Source organism: Pseudonaja textilis, chromosome 2, assembly GCF_049901715.1.
Source record: "Pseudonaja textilis isolate UNSWEBS1 chromosome 2, rPseTex1.2, whole genome shotgun sequence".
In the NCBI taxonomy this organism is placed as follows: Eukaryota; Metazoa; Chordata; class Lepidosauria; order Squamata; family Elapidae; genus Pseudonaja; species Pseudonaja textilis.
In genome coordinates this window covers 135537944-135557259 of record NC_141991.1, presented here as the reverse complement: position 1 = coordinate 135557259, position 19316 = coordinate 135537944, and the positions used below count along the sequence as shown (strand labels likewise).

Sequence of the window (19316 nt, the reverse complement as noted above, 5' to 3'; positions counted from 1 at the left end):
CCGGTACACACTCTGCGGGGTTTCCGGTGGCTTTGCGCACGCGCGCGCCTGGCGACTTCCTGGTAGGTCTGCGAAGGATTTCCCGCCCCCCCCCCGTCCCCTTCCTCCTCTCGCTCCTGCCCCCACTTTGGTAAGGAGAGAAGAGGTGCGAGGAGGCGTCGCGGAGGTTCGGTTGTTAGGAGTTGTAGTCCCACCTGATTAGGGACAAGTGTCTCCCCCTCCCCCGCCCGCAAAAAAGGTTTTGACTAAGAAACTGCTTTTTTTTCCTTTGCGGTATTATCGCAGCCTAGACCAGGGATTCCCAGACCTTTTTTTGGGGGGGGGGGGTATTTCTTGGTTTTACAAATATTCCTCCTTGCACGTTGCATTCTCTTTTCTGTATTTTTTTTTCTTTTCTGGGTTTTATTTGTAGGATCTTTATTCGTTTGTTTTTTTTAAGAAAAGCAATTCAACAGTGGTATTATTTGGAAAACGAAATACAGCATTCCCTCCTAATTCTCATTCAAGGCAACCTTCCCTTTTAACAAAATGCTCAAATTAAAAAGACACAAAAGCACGTATGCATTTCCTGTAGTTCTTTTTTTTATTATTAAATATCAAAAGATCCTTATTTCACAGTCAATGATAACGTTCTAGAAAGGTATGCGATGGGGGTCTGCCACCATCTGGCATCCTGTGGCTCAGTACTGCCCCAATGGGATCACAGGCTAGTAGTGTTACTGGTAGGGTTTTGTTGAAATGAGCTAGGACATAGTCTGAGGATAGCAATGATTTTACCACCTTGAAGCTTTGTCTTGAGTGCTCGACCAGACCCAGGGTCCTTTTTTGTCCACTAGGCGGTGTAGCGGTTCTGCCAGGGCAGCCTTATGCACTAAGAAGGCATGCTAAAAATTGAGCAAGCCCAGGAATGCTTGAATCTCTTTCTCTCTCCCCACTCCCCCCCGATTCTGGTATGGGGGCTTGCTGAATTGCCTTTTGTTTTGCTTCAGATGGGTGGATTCCGGCAGCGTTGATGCAGAAACCCAGGAATTCTATGAATTCCATGCCGATCTGGCACTTTCCCTCTTGAGTTTTAGGCCTGCCTCACAGAAACATTGGAGTACTGCATGGAGACGTTCCACCAGGACTTCTGTTCCCCCGCGATAAGGACGTTGTCAAAGTACAGGCAGACACTGGGAATGTTCTTCAGTGTTTGTTCCATAATACTTTGGAACAATTCTGGTGCTACGCTTACCCCAAACTGCAAGTGGCGCACTCTGAATGTACCTCTGTGTGTGACTGTTTGTGCTTTTGCGGTAGCATCATCTACCGGTAGCTGCTTGTAGGCCTGGGCGAGGTCTAGCTTAGCAAAGTTTCAGCCTCCCTGGAGCAAGGCGAGGATGTGACTTACCATTGGTACAGGGTAAGTATGCTGCTGTAGTGCCTTGCTTATGGTGCACTTGTAGTCTGTGCAGATGTGAATGTCCCCATTAGCCTTAATTGGGGTCACTATGGGAGTCTCCCACTGGCTACGGTCTACAGGTTGGAGCACTCCCTGCTGCACCAGCTTGTGTAGCTCCACATCAATTTTAGGCTTCAATGCAAAGGGAACCCTGTGCAGTTTTAATCGGATTGGAGTTACTGCTGGATCGAGGTTGAGTGAAATGGGTGCCCCTTTGTATTGTCCCAGCTCAGTGCTGAATACATCAGCATATTGTTGGCATACCACTGCTAGATCGGCTATTTGAATTTGATGGATTCCTGTCACCCCGATGCCCAGGGCCTTGAACCAGTCCAGACCCATGAGGCTGGTTAGTGGCCCCTCCATGATCCTTGAACTCTCAATTGTACTCTAATGGTAGCTTTGCCCTTTACAGGAACACTGTGATTCTGGAAGTCCGTTAGCACTAAGCTTGATGATTTGAGGGGGACCCACCATCAGCTACATTTGCAAATGTGGTCGAAAGTCATGGAGGAGACAATGGACAGGGTCGATCCCATATCTAGCTCCATGGAGCATGGGACCCTTTGCAGTTTTAGTTGGAGTCTTATTTTTTCTGTGATGTGGCATTTGGCCCCTGTGTGTTGGATGCTATGCCTTTCTGAGCAATACTCAATTCTATTTTGTCCTGGGGGCCATTTCACCTTGTGCTGCTGTGTTGCAGGTTTCGTTTCCCGCTGTCGACCTCTGCAAACTGGCAAACTCTTGCTTTCCACAGGCATGGCGTACTGCTATGCGGAATCTGCACCCTGCTCTTTCATGCAGTCCCCATAGCTTGCACAGCTATGTGGGGGTGTTGCTTGCTCTGTGGAGCGTGGCCATCTGGGTGTGTCTATTTCTTTGCTCTCACTGACCTCTCCCAAGCCTTCTGCGGTCTCTTGGTGGATCGTTGGGTGGTTGGTGTGGTTTTTGGTAGCCAGAGAGTCTTTATGGCCCCTCCAGCAGCCTTGTCCACCATGACTTCCTTCAATGCATCTTGGAAGGTCAGTTTCTCCATGGCAAATAGGCGCTGCTATAATTCACTGTTATGCAGGCTGCAAATGAGACTGTCTCTGACACGGTCTTCCAGATCAGGGAACTCACATTGGGGCAAAGCTTGGCGAAGGGCTGCCATAAACTCTGCTGCAGATTCCCTGAACCTCTCCTCATGTTACTCGAATGCATGGCGCTGGGCGATGACCAAGAGTTTCGGCTCAAAATGCTCCCTTATTTTTTTCTTGAGGTCTGCATAGGCCACAGTCTCTACGCTTGCCGGTGCTATCAAGTTTTCAGAGATATCAAACATGACTTGTCTGCAGACACATAGGGTTGCCGCCTTCAGGCCGCCATCCATGACCTGGTTAGCCCGGAGATGGTTGTCTACTTGGGAGATGTATGAGCTCCACTGTTCTGGGTGAGTAATATTGAACTCGTTGAGTCTTCCCAGTTTAGTCGTTTTGAGAAGGCCCCTATGGTTCCGGTTAATGCCTGTACTGCTGTGGTTGGAACTGGACTAACTTAGGAATCCTGGGGATAGATCCCTCAGGTACATCAGTGCCTCCAGTATATCTTACTGGCAGGCAGGGCAGGGAGTGTGGTCCCACTAGGGCTCTTTACCCAGTCTGACACCCAGTGTTTTCCATAGAGCTGTCTCGAGTGTCCAGGTTGGGAGGAGCTCCAGTCTCGGCTCTCACAGGCTGAGCTTGAGATTGAGGCACGCCTCTCACCATCACGTGGTCCTCCGGGCGCGCCCCAGTTTTTTGCTCAGCCTCGTGGCAGTCAGGCTGGTTTTCTTTTTGCTCCTGGTCGTTCTAGCACCTCGTGTTTTCTTTTTTTTTTGATCAACTTGGACTCTCAGACAGCGCAGGAAACTGAGGTTTGAGCTCCCTAGGGAGCCTTTTTCTTCTAAGGGGAATTGTTTCACTATCCTTTTAAGGGAGAATCCAGCGCTTCGAGCGCTGCCCCCTCCGATTGCTGCCTTTTCGCTCTGTGCGAAGCTGCATCGTTTCTTTCCTGCCTGGTTTTGTTCTTTGGCGTTTCCCCCCACGAACGCCCTCTAACCCAGGGAGATGCTTCCCTGCCTCTCCCAGGTACTTCTTTGTGGCCTCCGGGCCTTTTAACTTCTCCTGGGTGATAGCCGCTGCTGGGGGTTGCCTCGTCATTGCGCCCTCCATTTTGGGCTCCCTGTGGTGTCAGCCATCTTGGGAGTGGCAGGAGTCGCCGCCATCTTGTGTGTGGCCGCATGGCCGGGCGCCATTTTTCAGAGGCCTATAACAGGGTTTTTCTTAATGTTTTATAGGCAGACTCCGGACTGCCTATATCCTTGCCTGTTTGCGCTTAGTTTCTATCAGGCTAACCAGGGTTAGTTGGCTCTGTAGCCCTTCCACCAGCAGGCGAGTTAGCAGCTCTGCCATCCCCCTTCCCCGGTCCGTCCGGCAGGGGTAGCTGCCTGGCGTTCAACTTTTGGCTAATTGGCTTCTGGCTAGGCCCTGCTGTGCAACAGCCTCCTATTTTAAATACAAAAAAAAAATTTTTTGATCAAAAGGGGGTGCGAAACGTGCGCTAGGATCCCCGGCCTCTACGTAGGCCGCATCCAAATGTGCAACTGTCCGAGGACCCGTGATGGCACTTTACTTTAAAATTTTTGGTTGGTAGCCCCAGGGACGCCTGCCACTGCTCGAGGCCTACCTGCAGGCCGCATTGTGTTTGATTCCTGGGCAGATCCTTGGAATGTCCAAATCCCTGCTGGTACCTTGCAATCCTGCCTTGGTACTCCTCTAGATATAGGAGTCTACTGGCTACACAGTCTCTCCCCAGCAAGGGAGGTAGCAGCTCCGCCATCCCCTTCCCGGTCCGCCCGGCAGGGCGGTTTTTTAGCGTCCATCTTTGGCAATTGGCTTCTGGGCTAGGCCCTACTTCTCAACAACGTGCAAAGCACCTCTGTTGCCCTTGACCTAGGGGGGTGCGAAACGAGTACTGGGTTTCCGGCCCCTGCTTAGGCTGTGTCCAGCCTTGTTAATCACCTCACGTTAATCAAGAACTTTTCCTCCTTTCTCCTCTCCAGATGGCAGACGACAATGCATCTCGTGGCACTTCCCTGAAGGCCAAGGCTAAGTCTCACCACCTGCGCAAACAAGCACAGGAAACATCCAAAGCCTCTCAAAGGGATGCCCTTAGGCGACACAGGGCCCTTGAAAAGGAGATTGACAGACGCTCTAAGGAGTCAAGCTCTGTGCCTCTGGACCCTTCCAATCCCACTCCCTCTACCTCCACCCATCCTCCCTCCTCCCCTGCTTCTGCCTCTTCATCGCAGCCTGGACAGGCCCCTGAGGCCACCTTCCCCCGCGGCTGCAGGTCTGCGCCCGGAGGAGCCTCACCCACCCCCACGGTGGAAATCCCGAAAATCTCAAACGAGCGATGGAGCTGGCCATCCGGCACGGGATAGCACAACAGTTTCAGCAGCTGACCGGTCTGGCCCCTAGGCCTGAGGCCCCTGAGGCTCGAGGATCAGCAACTTCGCATGGTCAGGTAGCTCTCCACGGGGACTTGACCCTGCCCTTGGAGATGGAGGAGATGGAGGCCCAGGAACTCGGGGACCCTACCCTCTTTGGGGACGAGGAGGATCTCGAATTGGGGTCTGTCGTAGACAGTGAACTCCTCTCGGGAGCAGGCCCCCCAGAAGGGGACATGTCGGAGGACGAGGGCCTCTCTCCAGGCCAGCCCGCGTTTCTGGGGCTGTTTAAACCACATCTATTTAGGTCCCTCCTGTTCAAGGCCAGGAATACCTCGGGCCTGAACCCTCCCCCCACCCAACCCAGCGGCATCGGGGTTCCTCCCGACTCCATTTTCTCCCAGCCTGTGGTGGAAACCGAGTGATTCCTGTCCCACCCATATTCTCTGACATGGTCTCAAGGCAGCTAGCCTCCTCGGGGCCTCCTCCCCCTCCCAACGCCCAGGACAAGCGGTTTTTCATCTTGAACCGCAGTTCTCTACCTTGCTCGATCCCCGCCCTGTGGACGAGCCCGTAGTAGGTCTGGCCTCCCGCTCAACTCCCAGTGAGTCCCTCGAAGCTCTCCAGCCCGAGGACAAACGAGCTGAACTGGCCCTGCGCCGCGCTCATCTCTCTGATGCCTGGGCGGTCAGGGCCTCCACGGCCGCGTCTTTTTTCACCAGAACCTCCATCAAGTGGCTCCAGCAGCTCAAGCAGCACGTCCCCGCAGCTAATCTCAGAGCGCACCAGGATATTGCCAAGATCCTGGCCGCAGCCGAGTTCTCTGCAGACGCCACCTTCCAGGCTGCAAAATTCTCCACCAGGGCCATCTCGTCCCAGGTCACTGCCCGTCGCCTTCTCTGGCTCCGCCACTGGCAGGCGGACGTAAAAAACAAGGCTAAGCTAGCATCAGCCCCCATCTCTGGGGGAAGCTATTTGGACCGGTTCTCGACCCATTCCTGGCCGAGACCCGCAACAAGCGCAAATATCTCCCTTCTCTTGCTAGGAGGTCTGATTTCAGAGGTTCCTCTCCCTCTTCTCGCCAAGGTTCTTCCCGCTCTTCCTCCTTCCCCAGGTACTACCAATCATCTCCCTACAGGCCTCCTGACTGATCGGAACCAGACAGGTCCGGAGGCACCTCGTCCAGGAAGCCCTCCCGGGGATCCGGGAGAGGTTCGCCCGTCGTTCCCGATAATGCAGTCGCCCCAGGCGGCTGCCCCTCCCCAAAAAAGAAAGAAAGAAAGAAAGAAACAAGTATAAAACGAGGAGAAGGAGAGCGAGAAAGCCAATCCTCTTCAGGCTTCTCGCCTAGTCTGGCTCCACTCTGACACTTAACTCCTGCAAAATCTCTTTCTCTTCAGCCTTGCCCAAACCGTTGGGGAAGCCTAATCCTCATATCTGCCTTACCTCTCCATACCAAGACTCCCGGTGAGACCATACGGCTCCCGGACGCAGGCTCATAGTCTGGAGCACCCTTGTCCTCCTCACCTTGCCCCAGGGCATCTGGCCGGCAACACATTTATCCCCACCCCATGTTAGCTGGGGTTCCTTCTCTGGGCCCCCGGCCCACAGCCTCATAATCCAGATACACGGACCCCTTGCCCTGGTCCTCACTACTACCCTTAGTTCCCTCTGGGGCGGTCCTCGGTCAGTTGGCTCTTGAGCAGGGCCGACCGCCTCGCTCTGGGCGGAACCAAACTTGGTCCCCACTAGCACAGGTCACAGTTCGGGAACTCCTTACGTCTCCCCTCCATCACTCTGACCTGGAGTTCTCTCAGGGGGTTCCCAACAGGGTCTATCCCATAACACCCTAGGGCGTCCCATCGCCACCCTCGCAACGGTGACCCTCCGGTTATTGAGGGCGCCCCCTCACTCTGGCTAGGTCTTCTCAGGGGAACTTCCATCCTCGCCTCTGCCCGGGCTCCTCGTGCCGGGTCCCTAACAAGGTTTTGGCCGCTCTACCTAGTCTCCTTGCCCCACGGTCTCAGTAAGCATCCGTGGCATCCCCGGCAGGGCTACCTTTAGACAGCCCTGTCTCCATCAGGCCCTCTCGTTGAGGCATTCCAACCTCCGAGGGGTTCTCCTGTTGGGCGTGCCCTCCAGCGGGTTATCAGGGTTCCAGGAGAGGTCCCATTCCAGACGGGAGCCCGCCCGCAGGACTAGCCAAGCTTTGGTATGTCCCAACCTGGACACTCGAGACAGCTCTATGGAAAAGGGGCGTTGGTTCTTACCTGATACGCTTCTTTTCGTAGAGCTGTTGAGAGTGTCCAGCCCCACCCGTAGGCCGTCTGGTGGGAAACCCTGCTGTTCGACCGAGCAAACTAATATTTTTTTCCTGAGTAAGATGAGAACAGGACCTTCCTTCTCGTCTTCGCAAAACTGGGGCGCGCCCGGAGGACCACGTGATGGTGAGAGGCGTGCCTCAATCTCAAGCTCAGCCTGTGAGAGCCGAGACTGGAGCTCCTCCCAACCTGGACACTCTCAACAGCTCTACGAAAAGAAGCGTATCAGGTAAGAACCAACGCCCCATTTCAGCGTGCCTCCTGTGTGGCTTACTGATAGGCAGGGGTGAGAACTAGTCCTGCTGGGGCTTGTTACCCAGCCTAACACCCAGAGATTTCACTGTTTTTGTTAGCAGCAACTCTCTCCTCTGCAGTATCCCACCTTCATCAACACTATTGTGTAGTGGGCTTCAGTAGGCAAGAAGCAGACCAGCATAGCTATAACAGCATTTATTGACTTAAAACTGGAACTGAGGAAAAGAAGGCAATTGCCTGAAATTTATACTCTGGGCCCGCAGGGCCTTAACCAATCATAATACTTGAAAAAGTGCACTCAAATATGAATGTTCTAAATTTCCCTCCAAACAGTTGGAGCTGGGGTCATCTAAAGATTAGTTTCACTTAAGCTGGGCTTAGCACAACTATATTTAATACATAACAGTTTGTTTCAAAAGGTAGGCACCATGACAGAGAAGACATCCTTCCTACATCCTGTCAGGTGATTCCTCTGCAGGCACCAAAAATGCTCGATTTTTAAAAACAGCAAGAAATAACATTTTTCAGCATGAAATTCCACCCCGAATCTCATCCTGGTATCCGTTTTTCCATTCAGGTTCAAAAAAAAAATTGGGCTCCCAAGTCACCCATTTTTCTTTTTTCTTTTTTTTTTGAAAATTTTATTTGGGTTTTCATACAAAAAAAATAATACAAATAAAACATCTTTTTTTGAAAATAGCATGGTCCCAGGTTAAACTTCTTCATACAGACACAAACTCAATTTTATGCTCACATTTATGTTCTATTCCATATCTTATTACTGTTTTACATTTTCTACATAGTTTTTCTCCTCTCTTAATTTTCTCAATTTTATTTTAATTATCTCATATCAATTCAAATCATTATATTTATACTTTTGTCTGTCCTGTTTCAAGTTCATATTTTCTTTTCTCATTAAACAAATTTTCTCCTGTAGTTACTAATTGGAGTATAAGACCTTTATATCTTTTAATTTTATCCATTCAACTCTTATTTAAGCTTCAATATATACCTTGAGGTTATAACATTCAATATAATACATAACTTCCAACCGAATTCTGCATGGTACGTTCTTAAAATACACACTCTATTTTTAACAAGTGATTATAAATATATGTAATTAAAACACTCATTCCATTCCAATTCAATTCTATCATTAATATTCATTAAAGTCTTAACATCTTTAATATTACTTTTCAATTAAATATCATACTTCCTTGGGAACACTTATAAGCTTAATTTTTCCCCCCTATTTCTCTTCCCTTATATTTTATAAAAACATTAAATAATTAAAATGTTCCCATCCTTTCCTAATTCAATTCTCTCATTTGTTTTATTTCATAACAAACATTTCACTAGATTACAATAACTATCCATCATTTTAATCATACATCGTTCCATATTTTCTAAAATTATTTCTATTTCTAATATAACAATACTATCTTATGTACATTTGCAGAATCCCCTTTTCAACTAAATTTTCACCCATTATGTCTAAATAGGCCCTGTTTCTCCATATCTTGTTTCTGTCCTTTATAAATTCTTTTCCTTTCTTTCTTTCCTCTCATCTTCTCCCTCCCCTTTTTACTCCTTTGTCTCTCTAGTTCTAATTCTCTCTTCTGTGTTCCTTTCTTCTGTTGCTTTCTAATATACTTATTTTTCAAGTTATTATTCCTTTTCTTGGTTGTTTTTTCAAATCTTAAACTTTTCATTCTCTTTCCCCCCTTTCCTTTTTTTTCCCCACATAAAATTACTTGTTCATTAAAGGTGGCTTCTTCTTTGTCGCAATCTTCTTGTTCTGCAGGTATTTCTTGTTGTTTCTCATAGTTTGAGATATCCATTTCTAAGAATTGAAATACGAACCCAAAAGAACCTCTCCTTCTTGTGCATCTTCTTTGTACTTTTTAAGTTCCATTTTCAGTTCATCTAAAAGTAGTGCCATTTTAAAACACTTTTAAACAACCACCCGATTGATTTTAGTCATTCAAATGCAATAACCAAAAATCCAGAGATCATCAAATAATCCAAACACTCCCGAGCTGTTCCTTCATGCTTCTTTTTTCCACTTTCACTTCCTGGGATTCTACTATTTTGTAGCCAAGTTTCAGTTAAAATGGATCTTTTAGAAGTCTTGTTGAAGTTTTACTGTAAATTCCTTTTAATTCCAGGCAGTCTCCTCCCTTTTTTCCAGCTCCTGCCCTTCTATTCTTTTTCTCTCCTTTCCTGCTTTTAAAAGGTTTTAAGTATCCAGAAATCTTTATAATCCCTTTGACATTTTATTTTCAACTTAAATGCCTATTGATGTCAACGTGGATTTTTTTTTCCAATTTCTTATTTAGATCTCTGTCAGTATAGGGAAAAGAAGAGAAGAAAAAAACCCAAATCCTTTCCCTTTTCTCTCTCCTTCGCTGCTTCAAAATCTTCTTTGGGAACAATGTTACTTTTTTTTTTTTAGTTTAAATTCCAGGGTACCTTAGTTATTGCTTTTGCAGTTTAACCCGGTCAACCAAAACTTTCTCTTCTTATCTTCCTCCTGCACATTCTTTTCCGGTCGAGTTCTTCTTTGAGGTGGCCATTTCTGACCACTGCTGCAACCGCCTTCGGGAAAGGGAGTAATGGCCAGCTGAGGAGGAGAGATGTGGCACTCCTCAACCCTGCTGGTGGTCTTCCCTCTCTTCACCACCTCTTCAGGGTGGCTTAGCCCCGAAACCAACCAGCTCGGGGTGCTCCAGCAGCGAGCATGGATTGAAACCGCACACGATCGCGGTTTCGGTCTGTCTGTGAAGAGGCTCAAACCGGAAGACCCAAGTCACCCATTTTTCTGACGGCAGCATCACAACTTTTCCTCTACAAGCACCAAAAAGGCTTGATGGCAAGCTATACCATTTTTAAGCATGAATTTCCACCCCGAATCTCATCCAAGCAACAATTAATAAAGAAATTTGGGTTTGAAGGCGCCTGTGCTCCTGACCCCAGCAGCACAATTTTTCTTCTGCAGACAATGAAAAGACTTGATTCTTAAAAACAGCTAGCAATACCCTTTTGAAGCATGAAACTCCATTCTTAAGTAAATCTATAGGATTAAAAGATGGCAAAGGAGACCCAATCATTGGAGTTTACTAGGTACTGAGATCCTGAATTGCTCCAATGAGTTGAAAGTGCTGCTAAGGGAGGAGGCTATATTTACAAGATATCTGTAGTGAGCAATAGATTGGAGTAAGTAAGCAAAGACCTGAATATAACTCAAAGTAGAAATGCATGCTTCCTTAGAAGACCCAGAGCATAGAATGGGACCATGTTCAAATGTCAACAGAACTGCTGTCTGCTATATACATACAGTGCCAAAGGCAGGAATATTATGAGAAAGTAACCATAGTATCAGGCATAGTTTGCAATTTATCCTCTTTTAATTTTCAATTCAACTAAATATTGGGGAGGAATTATTTAAGGAAGGTTTTGAGCTCTGTCAACAAACTAGTTCCTCGAAGACTGAACAGAATAGTATGAGTTGGAAGGGAAGACGCAAAGCCAGCAAAAAAAAGACTATGTTTGAAAATGGACTTGATCTAGCTTGGGACTATGGAGAAAAAAAAATCCACTGAATCCATACGCTAGTTGGCTAATCTCAAATGCTGCTGACTGCTCCATTGTAATCTACTTGGGACCTATAATGGAATGAATGCAGCTTATCTTTTGTTTCCCATTATATCCATACACACAGCAAGAAAGGAAATAGAATCTCATACACAGAGAGATCAAGCATATACTTCATTGCACAGTAGAAAATACTGATGCTGCCTCTGGCCACTTCTGATAAAGGGAGTTGGAAAGAATTCCAGAAGCCGCGCTTGCCCCAGTTTTCTTATTATCTTCATAGAAGTAGTTAATTCATTACAGATCACAAAAATCTCCATATTTTTGGAAAGGTTAACCTCCAATTCTAGCTCAAGAGATCACCTGCCCTGCAGTCACCCACTTCGGAAGTTTTGGAAGAAAAAAATATTTCTGCATAGAAAGAATAGAAAGTCTATGATAGGAGAATACTTTCCCTGTGACTTTCATCGCAACAGCCTGGAGTACAAAGCCAAAATCAGCGAGTCATCCTATGATAAGATCTTGATTTCTAGGGAAGATTGCCAACTTTCTTCCTGGCTTCTGTAACTTTGTCTTTAATAGCCTCTCAAATTGCTGACACCAACAGAGGAGGCTGCTTGAGCAGAAAAGTCTATGAATAGCAGAGTAAAATAGATATAATTCCCAGCACCGGGCAGGGAAGAAAGAGACTTTTATCTGTGCATATATACGTCAGGGCTCTTCAAACTTGACAGGTTTAAGACTTGTGGACTTCAATTCCCAGAATTCCTCTTCCAGTCATGTTAACTCAGGAATTCTGGGAGTTGAAGTCCACAAGTCTTAAACTTGCCAAGTTTGAAGTCCCTTGGTATAAGTAATATACACTGCTCAAAAAAATAAAGGGAACACAAAAATAAAACATCCTAGATCTGAATGAATGAAATATTCTTATTAAATGCTTTGTTCATAACATAGTTGAATATGCTGACAACAAAATCACACAAAAATTAGCAATGGAAATCCAATTAAGCAATCCATGGAGGTCTGGATTTGGAGTTACACTCAAAATTAAAGTGGAAAAAAACACCACAGGCTGATCCAACTTTAATGTAATGTCCTTAAAACAAGTCAAAATGAGGCCCAGTAGTGTGTGTGGCCTCCACATGCCTGTATGACCTCCCTACAACGCCTGGGCATGCTCCTGATGAGGTGGCGGAGGGTCTCCTGAGGGATCTCCTCCCACACCTGGACTAAAGCATCCCCCAACTCCTGGACAGTGTGGTGCAACATGGCATATGGTGGATAGAGCGAGACATGATGTCCCAGATGTGCTCAATTGGATTCAGGTCTGGGGAACGGGCAGGCCAGTCCATACCATCAATGCCTGACACACTCCAGCCACATAAGGTCTAGCATTGTCTTGCATTAGGAGGAGCCCAGGGCCAGCCAAACCAGCATATGGTCTCACAAGGGGTCTGAGGATCTCATCTCGGTACCTACCTGGCAGTCAGGCTACCTCTGGCTAGCACATGGAGGGCTGTGCGGCCCCCTAAAGAAATGCCACCCCACATCATTACTGACCCACTGCCAAACTGGTCATGCTGGAGGATATTGCAGGCAGTAGAACGTTCTCCACGGCGTCTCCAGACTCTCTCATGTCTGTCACATGTGCTCAGTGTGAACCTGCTTTTATATGTGAGGAGCACAGGGCGCCAGTGGTGAATGTGCCAATCTTGATGTTCTCTGGCAAATGCCAAACATCCTGCATGGTGTTGGGCTATAAGCACAACCCCCACCTGTGGACGTCGGGCCCTCATGCCACCCTCATGGAGTCTGTTTCTGACCGTTTGAGCAGCTACATGCACATTTGTGGCCCACTGGAGATCATTTTGCAGGGCTCTGGCAGTGCTCCTCCTGTCCCTCCTTGCAAAAAGGCAGAGGTAGCGGTCCTGATGCTAGGTTGTTGCCTTCCTACGGCCTCCTCCATGTCTCCTGATGTACCAGCCTGTCTCCTGGTAGTGCCTCCATGCTCTGGACACTATGCTGACAGACACAGCAAACCTTGCCACAGCTCGCATTGATGTGCCATCCTGGATGAGCTGCACTACCTGAGCCACTTGTGTGGGTTGTAGACTCTGTCTCATGCTACCGCTAGAGTGAAAGCACCACCAGCATTCAAAAGTGACCAAACCAACAGCCAGAAAGCATAGGAACTGAGAAGTGGTCTGTGGTCACCACCTGCAGAACCACTCCTTTACTGGGGGTGTCTTGCTAACTGCCTGTGCTTTCCACTTCTTGTCTATTCCATTTACACAACAGCATGTGAAATTGATTGTCAATCAGTGTTGCTACCTAAGTGGACAGTTTGATTTCACAGAAATGTGATTGACTTGGAGTTACATTGTGTTGTTTAAGTGTTCCCTAGACTCAGAAGTTGAGAAAACATTTTTTTAAAAAAGTAATAGCAACAAAACTGTGCACTATTACCAAGATTTACAGTATCCAAATGACTTTAGTATTCATATTTAAAATATTATTATTGTAATTCAAGAAGTGTATACACAAGCACATTTTGTTCACCTAGGACGGGTCTGCAACCTTAAATGCTCAAAGAACCACTCGAGCCTGTTTCCCACAGAAAAAAAAAACCCACTGGGAGCCACAAAACCTGAGTGGGCGTAGCCAACTTAATGTCATTCACTCCCACCCACCCACTCACATGACCTAGCCATTTTATGACCTTTCTTACCACAGTTGTTAAGTGAATCACTGCAGTTGTTAAGTTAGTAACATGGTTGTTAAGTGAATCTGGCTTTCCCACTGACTTTGCTTGTCAGAAGGTCGTAAAAGGAGATCACCTGAGCCTGAGACATTGCAACCGTCATAAATACATGCCAGTTGCCAAGTGTCTAAATTTTGATCATATGACTGCTGCAGCAGTCATAAGTGTGGGAAAAAATGCCATAAGTCATTTTTTATCAGTTCTATTGTAAATTTGAATGGTCACTAAATGAAAGGCTGTAAGTCACCCTTATACATTTGAGTCATATTTAGACCTGTCTGACCTTCAAGATAACAAAATATTTGATGTACATTCTGCTGTTATAGCCAGGTGACAAACTTTTGTAAGGGAGACTATGTGATGGATGTGCCTTTATCCTAATTACCACAATGGTTAAAGTCACATGCCAGGGGTTAAAAAGGATGATTAACCAACCTAAGTAAGATAAAGCTCCTGGGAGTGACTGCATTCCAGCCAAGTTAATCAAGTCCAAAACTCTAACTGGTGGGATCCGGTGCTGGCCTTCCTCTTCTCACATATTAATCCTATAGCTAAGGTCTCAGATAACTGAGGTGCAGGGAGTAGCGACAATTGCTCCCCTATTTTAAAAGAGTGGCAGGAATGACCCAACCAACTATGGATCAGTTAGCCTTTTGAACACCATCAGCAAAAAGGACACCAGGTTTTAATATACTGATTAAATTTCTATATGGGGTGGTAAATGGAGGAATAATTGATATTGAGCAAATGAGGTTCCAACAGGGCAGTCCACCAGACACCACTGCCTAGAGTTACATTTGGTGAAAAAATATCCAGATCACTCTGATGTGACTTTATATGCAGCTTTTATTGATTTCAAAGTAGAGCTGATAATTAATGAAGATGTCTGGCCTGGTCTAAGTTGTGTATAGATAAATTTATCTTATTATTAATTTATCACCTATATAGAAAAATATTGGCCTTAAGGTAAGATGTGACTTGGCAAAGGATCATTCTGATTTTATTCAGGCACCTGAGAGGGTAAAACAATCATTCATTGTACTCTCATTACTTTTTAACCTATCTATTAACTCCCTAAACTCTTCAAAGAGTTTTAATACTGATAATGAACACTGATAGGCTCAAAAATTAATTGATGGACACCTTCCAATCTTATTTTATGCAGATGATGCAATTCTCTTCCCTTTGTTTTATTTGCTGTAGATATGAAGCAACCTGATGTGTGCCTAATGCATCTTGAGGCTTGAAGCTGCTGTTCCAAGTATTAATGCCTGGATTAGGATTCTAATCTTATGGCTCAGAATTATGATTAATTCTACAGACAGAATTATTACCATTGCTATTGATGGACAGCTACCAATCTCACTGACATGAAACTTATACACTGTAGTCTTGGCCTTTCTCCCAGTCACATATATTTGTACAAATAAAATGAACAGTTAAGGAATAAATTGGCAATATCAAACAAACACCAATGCTTATGAAGTTTATTGTCAAATAGTATTTAATTCAGTTCAATTCAATTCAAATCTTTATTGTCAATGCACAACATGTGTACAATGGAATTGGATGAGCTTCCCTTATAGTAGGCCATAAACCATTTATTGCAAAGTATTTGCACAATTGAACTCTGAGTAAATATAGATGGGCTTGACCTATATCCTTTTTTAATGCTTATTCCTTGTGCATTCACAGTGGAATAGATTTCAAAGTTGTTGTTTTTTAATTTGCAAAGACCTTACAGCCTTTGTGTTTTTAGGGAGGTAAAGGAAGAAACGTGTCTTTTTACGCTATTATAGTTGTGTAATTTCAATTAATTTTTTGCTGTCTGCAATTATTTCCAAATTTGAGGATTATTCAGATAAATATTATGCATGTTATCTTCTAAGGAATGTTAACCTCTCACTTGCATTTCAGGTAGCAAAATAGCTTTGTCATGCCATAAAGCTCTAATTTACATATTGTTTATTATTTTATTGTACTGTGGTAATTCTGTTAATGAATTTCTTGCAACAATATGCTTCCTTTTACTTTGAATGCTGGTCAAAGACCATTATAAAATTTTACGTATGCACATACATGTATGTATATACCATGATCAATATTATCAAAGGCTTTCAGAAACTAGATGTTTATAGTATACCATGGTTTCTACACTGACTGATTTTGCACACCTTCTCATCAAAAAGCTATCGTTCTACTCTGCCTCTTCAAATTTCATCATGATACCCTGAATTTCTTCATGACCTCCTGCAGCACATACCTCCCAATTTGGAAACCCTTGGCCTAGAAAACAAGGCAGATACACAAGCTTGATAGTCTCTTTGCTTTTATCATCATTCAATTATTGCTTATAATATTCCCTAGACAAACTTTTCATTATATTAAATGAGCTGCATTTAATGCTAGACATTTCCCTGAAACATCAATATTTCTCCATAATTTTTTTTTTTTGTTCAAACTACTAAAAGCCACAGTGATGGGGAAGAACCTGACACATCTTGCTTTATTTTGATGTGAAAGAGGAAGTTACCAAGGTAAATATAGATTAAACTGCTGTTAAATCAGCTTAACCTTCTCTCTTGGTTTCTTGGTTCAAGTGGTGTTTATCTCCTCGACAGGCAAAAAGTGGCAGCAGTTTTACTGTAGGTATCAGTTTGATGTGCTTCGCCAATCATTGATCAGCCCAACTTTGACAGAGCTGGGATCTTTCAAGCTATTTATTTATTGGTATTTATTTACCCAGTTGGTATATCTGCCAATCTCACTTGTGTGACTCTTGTCCAGTCGCTGAGCCAATCTCCAGATCAGAGGCCTGCCTTACAAAGAGGGATCAGCATCAGCCCAGCCAGCATCTGGCAGGTTAACGGCTAAGAATTGATGACAGGGGAGCAGGGGGGAAACTTCTTCATAATGTAATGCTCCCCTCTGCCTGCCCTCCATTTAACAACTGTCAGTGAATCTGGAATTATCTCCTTTTTGAAATTTTCTTGCTATTGGTGATATTTAGAGGAAGAGGAGATAAACAAGGCCAACAGACTCCACCAATTTCTTTCCTCGGTATGCTCTCCATTTTGTTTGTTTGTTTGTGTCCTGCCTTTATTATTTTTACAAATAACTCAATGTGGCGAATATACCTAATATTCCTCCTTATTCCTATTTCCCCCACAACAACAACCCTGCGAAGTGGGTTGGACTGAGAGAGAGTGATTGGGCCAAAGTCACCCAGCTGGTTTTTCATGGCTAAGATGGGATTTGAACTCATGATCTCCCACTTTCCACTCCCGCTGGTGCCTTAACCACTAGACCAAAATGAAAATGAGGTCATCACTAGCTGGCCATGCTGCCTCTGTGGACAGGGATGGAGATCAGCAATGAAATATTTTTTTTTTCACAAAGACACAGATTCCAGGGCTGGTAGATAGCACTTTGAGTCAGACATGAAGAAAGGTCGTCTGAGGGAAAAGATTTGCTACCGAGTTGATATTATGCTTGACCAGTTGGATGATAATGGTAATCATGAAAAATAAGTACTTTTACAGCTTTGAAGTCAATAAAGCTGAGGACAGGCTGTGCTTTGACTCACAAAGTTGATTGCTTAGAAGAGTCTTGGGGGAAAAAACCACTTCAGTTTATTTCACTATTTTACAGAAGAACAGTTGTTTGGAGGTTTTCTAAGAAATCAGGAGGCTCTGAGTGTTAAGGTGATACACCTGAAGGACGGGGTCGCCATTCTTCCTTATCTTCCCTTCTACAGTGCAAGAAGTTGTGTTTGAGGACACACTTATCTCAGTGAGGACTCATATCCTGTTTTTTCCAACAATGTTGAAAACATGTTAAGATGACAAAACAATATGCATACTAATATTTAACAGTGGTTTGCCCAAAGCAAACCATTCAAACAGGAGGTCAAACAAAGCCAAACAAGGATCTATTGCAGAGTGCAGTTACTGGAATGTAATTTTTTTTAAAAGCTTGGTGTGACTTATTTCTTGAGTAAATGTCTTAGGGCTTGAACTGCATGTACCAAGTGCTTGTGGAAATGTATAGCTTTTCTTGGCTTGTTGTAAATATTTGAAAAGAAAGCATCCATTTGGGGCTGTCTTCCTTGGAAAATAAAAGGAAAGTATCCAACTTACTTCTTCCATTTCCTCCTATCCTCACTCATCCTGCATTATTATGTCTTGCTGACCACTCAAACTATGATGTTGTGAAGATTTATTTTGTCCACAAAGAAGCAGTGTTTATGTGGATTGGGCTCATGATCAGTTCAGTTACTGTAGGAATCACACCTTTTTCATGATCGGGAATTACTTGTTGGACCGCTCATCTATGGAGATCTGCTACTGAATACTCATAGGTGAAAAAGTGTTTGGAATGGTTTCTCAGAGCTTGAAAATTCCACCTGGCAAGGCTGGATTTCAACCCTGAGCTACAAATATTCTGCTTTATCATTAAGATTGATTGTTTAGCAGTTACAATGGACCTTGATTTGAATTTGGGTGCCCATCTCACATGATCACAATTGGGACCTTTGGCAGCCATTCAACATTTACAACCATTTATAATATCCACAATCTATGACTGCGATTTATGCTGTTTTTGTTGGAAATCGGCATTTACTTCAGGTTTCTGGTGAAAAATGCCCCGTAGTGAATAATGGGCTTGTTTAATGACCACTGTGTTTGCTTAATGCCCATGGTGTTTGCTAACAACTGCCATGTTAGATTAACTGCTGCAAAACAGGTTGTAAAATCAGGTATGATGACCTGCTTAGCCAGTGACCATAATGACCATAATTGCAGGGTCAATTACAGTGATGTGTTGAGCACTGCCTGTATGAGCAATGAATAATCTTGAATAATCAAATTAAGGCAAACAAATCAACAATCTGGTGGCCAGATGATGCAGAGTTCAAATCATGAATATATCAAACCAGTTGTGCAGAATCCCTACATTTGCAAGTCTCTTGGTTCACTGTCGCAATATAGCACAAATATTTTCCAGAACCCAGCAGAGAAATTTATATCTGGACAATGTTTGATTTCTGGGTGGTGAGAAAGGAGTTGTTTGGACAGGTGTCTGCATGCAGGCACGTATGTATATCTGCAATCATGATAGTTCCTGTATGCAAATTTAGGTTTCCAAATCACTCTTTGGGCTTCTGTGCAGGCACACATAAAATCTACATATTTTGGAGGAGTAGAAATGTGGAATGTAATTGATGTTACTTTTTGACACAAATAAATATAAAGGAAGCTTTTGGTACCCCAAGGTATCCTCACCCCCCCCCCCAAGGGTAAAACAACTCTGGGGGAGGGGAAAAAAACTTGTGGAGCAATCCAGAGGGCAGGGTTTGAGTGCAAATATTTTTACTCCCACAATATATAATGATACTTGCTGGTTATGTGGTCACTCCCTTTGTACTTTGTCCCTGAAAGCAGTGGAAATCTGTACAGGATTGGGCAGGTAACC

At 44.7% G+C, this 19316-nt stretch overlaps 1 protein-coding gene across 6 annotated transcripts in view; it reads left to right on the top strand.

The window, feature by feature from the left end:
- Positions 1-16: 16 nt before the first annotated feature.
- The window catches only part of CSAD (cysteine sulfinic acid decarboxylase), a 44305-nt gene continuing 25005 nt past the window's right edge, over positions 17-19316 (top strand). The window contains exons 1-2 of one of the 6 annotated variants that reach the window (XM_087925399.1): positions 17-62; positions 2703-2873. The gene's annotated coding sequence lies outside the window, so the exon portion shown is untranslated. The other 5 variants (XM_087925400.1, XM_087925402.1, XM_087925404.1 and 2 more) reach the window with 5 other exon arrangements.